The sequence below is a fragment of the Gossypium hirsutum genome, chromosome D05 (assembly GCF_007990345.1).
Source record: "Gossypium hirsutum isolate 1008001.06 chromosome D05, Gossypium_hirsutum_v2.1, whole genome shotgun sequence".
Classification (NCBI taxonomy): Eukaryota; Viridiplantae; Streptophyta; class Magnoliopsida; order Malvales; family Malvaceae; genus Gossypium; species Gossypium hirsutum.
The window spans coordinates 34,066,189-34,072,188 of NC_053441.1; the positions used below are offsets into that span (position 1 = coordinate 34,066,189).

The window sequence follows — 6,000 nt, forward strand, 5'->3', positions numbered from 1 at the left end:
TTTTGATTTTTCATTTGACCCAAATAACCAGATATCCTTCTCAAAATGCATAGGTTTTAAAGAGTTAAAAGATAAACTTAATTTTGAAGATTAAAAATGTTGCGCCCTAACTCACTAGGTTTGGCATTTTATTTCTTTGAAATAAGAGTGTCTTATCATGTAATTCAATTTATTCCAAGTTAAAAGGATTGTATTTTGAAATCATTTCAAATTTTTGACACTAAGAAATTAAACAATCAATTCGGTACCAATATTGGGTGTTATAAATGTGCTAACCCGTCCTCGTGCGTAATTGACTCCCGAGCCTATTTTCTCAAAGTTCGTAGACCTATAATTGTTTTCAAAGTGGTCCAATCACACATCAATAAAAGATCGGTAGCGACTCTAATTTTTATTTTTAAGTCGACTACTAATTTTTGTTTTCAAAAAAATGGTTTTGACAGGGTTGGTTGGGCATTAAACGCCTTTAATGGTGTGTTGGGATGATCGGAGATGGTGTGTAGCAGATGGGGCTAGGAAAAACTGCATATGTATCTGATCTGTTCTATACCTGAAACTAGAATTGCTTCTATTATCTAGCTGAATCTTAGGATTTGAGAATTATCTTATAAATCTACTTTAATTGAATGTACATCTTTTATGCATTGGGTTCACAACTCATTTCGTTGTTAATTGGATTTCAGGTGGCTCTCAAGCTTTCGATTATCTTTACTTTAAATCTTACCATTAGTAATCTTAGCTTTCTCTGATAGTATGATGGTTGGGAAGAATAATAGTTAGTTAATTTTTGTGTTAGTTATAAAATGTTGAATGATTTCATTTTGGCTGTGTTTATAAATGCAGTTTTCCTAATACCGACAATGTAACTCACTGGACTTGGTCTGGACATTTAGGCCGGGTTTAGGGTATTACATGTTGTGCTAGAGTTTTAATCCAATTTAAAAATTGGTACGTATGACCGAGTATACGTCAGGCATGCTAACATTGATATTTCTTGTGCCGCCATTTGCAAGTACTATGGCGTACAGTGCTATGAAAGAGACGACAGATTGTCTCTTGACTTGAACAATTTCACAAATGTTGACACAGATGCCGTTCTTAGAGAATTTCATCCTACTAAAAAGCCTTAAAATAAAAAATGGTCCCCAAATTGTAGCGCTTTTTCAATATGTGTACTTCACAATTTTCCTTTTTTGTCAGAAGTTCTACTTGAACTTTCATTATGTTAACATTATTGGTCCTTCCGTGGATTGCCGTTTGAAATAATTGTCTGAGTCAACCAGAGCCTGACACGTAATCAAAAACTAAATTCGAGTATGTTTTAGTATGCAAATTGTTTGACAAAAAAATATTTTATTTTTATTTAACGTTTTAAAATGATTTTATTTTAATATTAAAGACAACATATTTTAATGTTTATACTATAGAATTGTATACAATTATAAATTAAATTTTTATATGAAATAAATTATATAATATATTATAAAACTAAAAGTTGAATTGGGTTTCTGGTCCAGAAATTATTGAGTTAAATTTTTTACCCAAATCTAATTTTGGTGCTTAATATTTTTACATGCACATTTCGGACCAAATTTCAAATTCTGGTCTGCCAATTAAAACAATATTATATGCTGCTGCTTTAACTAGGAAAGTTACTTTGTCAAGGTTTATATACTTATCGCTCCTCCTTTGGCTCTTTCGCCTTGGTTCTTTCCTGTGAACGGAATTTGAGACAGAAATTCTAACACTACAATATATAAATATTGTAAAGAAGTATACGTGTAATGTATGTATAGAAAATAATTTTCATTGCAAAACTCTTATGGAAAATGAAAAGCTAAGTGTAACCATCTTCAAATCCATCCAATTTAGGCATCAGCCAGTAAAATGATTTGCTGACAAGTATAATCTAAAGCCCCTTTGATCTTCATCAACAAATAGCTGCCATAAGAAATTTTAAGAAAAATAAACTAAAAGTGAACCAAACCTGCAGGAACCTCCCACATAGATGCTTCTGAATGATAAATATATTACAAAATTTGGGTAAATGATAAAATACAATTTTATCAGCTTCAGTCCATCATAAATTTTCATAGTGAAAGACCAATATTTTAAATTACTCATTGCTAAGATCTCTATATATTGCTTTTACCACTTGAAGTTTTCTGCACTAAAACATCTAAACAGAAGTGACTTAAAGAAGATAAAAATGAAGAAGCAAGTAATTTGTTCGACTGTCTTTCCTCTCCTTTGCATTCTTCTTCTTTTTCTTAGTGTTGAAGCACAGACGTGCAGCCCTAGTGGCAAGATCAAAGGGAAAACCCCTCCACCAGGGCAATGCAACCAGGAAAATGATTCTGATTGTTGCAAGGATGGCAAGTGGTACACGACATACAAATGTTCACCCCCTGTATCAAGCCAAACGAAAGCAACACTGACGCTTAACAGCTTTGAGCCAGATGGAGACGGTGGTGCACCATCTGAATGTGACAACCAGTACCACTCCGATGATGACCCTGTGGTGGCACTTTCTACAGGGTGGTATAACAACGGAAAGAGGTGTTTGAATTATATCAACATCCATGGCAATGGAAGATCTGTGAGGGCTAAAGTTGTGGATGAATGCGATTCTACTATGGGATGCGATTCGGACCATGATTATCAGCCCCCTTGCCCTAACAACATTGTTGATGCCTCGAAAGCATTTGGAAGGCTCTTGGAGTGCCTGAGAGCGACTGGGGCGGGATGGATATCTACTGGTCTGATACTGATTAATCACTTGATCCATATTTTTATTTATAATGTATGTACTAGAGTAAAGATTTCTTGTGCGTCTTAGTTAACATTTATGTTACTATTAATGTAAAATTTATGTATATATTATGTATTTTGAGCCATAAACTATGTTTTAAATCTTCATTATCTGCTCTATCCTTACTTCTTAATTGGAGAAATTCTTAGTGGATTCTCGAAATCAGATGAGTGTTGGATTTGGTAGGCGTTCGATAGGGGTATAAACAAGGCACTTGTGCTCGCATGTTATTCGAAAGAAATTCGAAATCGTTTCAAGCATGCGCAGCTTGAGTTATCAAGTGAGCCATGTTTGAGTACCTTATTACTTGATTTGAGCAGCTCGCGAGCTCGATCGAGTTTTTTTTATTAATAATACATTTTCAATATTTTTAATATTAGATTACTATGTCGTATACGAAACGGGTTCAAATTTAAGCTCGAATATGTAAATACTTTTTCTAACCAAGCTTAAATAGTTTGATTTTACCACGAGCCGAGTTGGAGCGTCTAGAATAATATTCGACCAAATTGGAGCCATATTTCAAGCAATGAATTTTGAGTAGAGCTCCAGCATGAATAATCTCAACAACCAGGGAGCTTATATCCATAAATCAAATGGCATATGGGTATAAAGTTCATTGTCTTTTTAACTGTTACTCTTCCATGTTTTCATAGGTCATGACTTGCGGGTCTCATCCTACGAGAACTAGGTAACATGTTTCTGGTAAGAACTAACACTGCTAGTTCATGGTTGCCTTAATTTATCAAAAAAAAATTTAGGTGTATATTATGGGTTAGTATTTGGTACATTGGCGAAATATTTTTTTTTATTCCACAAGCAACCTTAAAAAATTGTTATGTGTTTCTTTTTTTTTAAAATGTTTTTTTAAATATTTTATTATATTCTTGTAGGACATTTGTCAACCCCTAACCTTACGGGCGGAGTCTAAAATCTCTAGTCGCAGTGTATCAAATATTTCCCCTCCTATTTTTTCCACAACTTTTCCAAATTTAGTAAATAAACATCTAATAAATACATTCCATAAAACATATATACATTTTAATGTCAACCTAAAAGGTAATAGAAAAATACAAATATAATCAATATTCAAAGTCCACTTTTATTCCTTCCATTTTATGCATGTATGCAAGCCTCTAAATAGCATTAATGCTGAAACAACACAAAGAATTATAAATCAAATAATTGGAAGTTTAAGGTTTTTTAACCTGTTTTTTCCTATTTTAAATTTTTTTCTTAGTTTTACTTTATATCTTTTAATCGTATTTCACATCATTTGTTATACATCATATTTTTCTCTGATTTTTTACATTAAGATTATGGAAGGGAATCATTCATTAATGATTTGAAGAATGAATTCAATGAGAGTGTAATCAAACAGTTGCAGTGCGAGACTGAGATTTTTACCAGAAACGATTTATTACATTCAGTAGGATAGTAATTCTCTCTTAATAGAAGCCGACGGAATTGTTATTCTCAGAAAATAGAATTTATACTTAGAAAATAAATTCTCACTATTTTTTGGCGGACTAATAAACTTGAAAACTTACATGAACTGTTGTGTTTATAGCTCTACCAGTGTCATCTATCTATAGGGAGAGACGGGAGAATCTTGATTGAATTAGTAGAAAACAAATAATATTTATTTAATAGAAAAACTAATATTCTAATTTAGAGATATTTATTTAATAAAATTTCAAACACCAAATATATTTTTTTAGAGTTATTTCAAAGAAGTACGTGTTGAAATATGTATAGAATATAATTTTGTATGCCAAAATTATATGAAAAATGAAAAAGCACAATGTAACCATCTTCAAATCCCTCCAATTTAGGCGTCAGCCAATAAAATGTTCTGTTGACAAGTATAACTAATATAAGGCCTCTTGTCTCCAAACCAACCCATTTCATCTTTATCAACAAATTGCTGCCATAATATATAAAAAATAAATAAGTGAATCCAACCTGCAGGAACCTCCCACAAAGATGCTTCTGAATGATAAATACATTACAAAACTTGGGTAAATGATAAAATACCATATTATCAGCTGTATCATAAGTCATCAATTTTAGCGGTCCACCATAATTTTTTAGCACTTCACAGTTTTGTCATGACTTTTCATCCTATTTTGTATAGATCATGAAGAACAAACAAAGGAGATAATATACAAATGTTGAGGTTGAACTCTAAATAAACTAAAACGACCGATTAATCTACGGTCTCTTCTTTGCTTCTTTTGCGACCAAATTTGGCATGTTCCAAAGAGTAAAATGAATTTTAAAACCTGATCACCAAGTCGTTGTAGTATAGTGGTGAGTATTCCCGCCTGTCACGCGGGTGACCCGGGTTCGATCCCCGGCAACGGCGTTTTAAGAAGACCTTTTTTTTTTGTCAAACTTGAATGAAAATTTAACTTCCCTAAATGTCTATTCGGAGCCTTTTGGAACAGTGAAAGCAGTTTGAGCTTAATTCAGAGTTTTACTTTTAAAACTTCATTTCATGTTTTCAACTGTTTCAATTAACTTCAATGACTGGTGTCAATTAAGGAAGAAAATGAGAGAAATTTGCTAGAAAAGATGAACGAAATTACTAAAAAAGCCTTAAACTAAATAATGGTCTCCAAACTATAACGCTTTTTCAATTTATGTACTTAAAACTTTTCTTTTTTTCTCAGAAGTGTCATTTGAACTTTCATTATGTTAACACTATCGTTCCTTCCGTGAATTGCCGTTTAAAATAGTTGTCTGAGTCAACCAGAGCCTGACACGTAATCAAAAAATAAATGTTTAAAACTCAGGCTGTGAAATTTTGGGTTCAAAATGTTTAAAAACTTTTTTGAATTATTCCGATTTTTTATGAAAACTGATATTTTAATTTTCGTAAAGTGAAACCAAGACTTTGGCGCCGATTCAAGTAAGAAACTTCAAACTTTAGATACGCTTTAGATACTTTTACATTAGTTACTTTAGTAAAACTGTTTACCTCTAGAGACGGTAGCAAATCAAACATTCTCTAAACTCTAATAAAACTCTAGATTTGGGATTTTTCATTAAACTTAAGCTAATTCATAAAATTCTGAAATTGTAGATAAGATAATGAGTACGCAAGGTGCACGATGTCATGGTACTCATGCGCGAGGAGCACAAATAATTTCACTTTTGTACAAAACAAGATTCAAACTTGGAAA

General features: G+C 32.3%; 1 non-coding gene and 1 pseudogene across 1 annotated transcript; both read left to right on the forward strand.

The window, feature by feature from the left end:
* The first annotated feature begins 2,158 nt into the window (after nucleotides 1-2,158).
* LOC121217971 (kiwellin-1-like) lies at nucleotides 2,159-2,918 on the forward strand (annotated as a pseudogene).
* A 2,190-nt stretch (nucleotides 2,919-5,108) lies between these two features.
* Nucleotides 5,109-5,180, forward strand: TRNAD-GUC (transfer RNA aspartic acid (anticodon GUC)). Its single transcript has one exon. It is a non-coding gene; the product is annotated as a tRNA-Asp (tRNA).
* The last annotated feature ends 820 nt before the right edge of the window (nucleotides 5,181-6,000 follow it).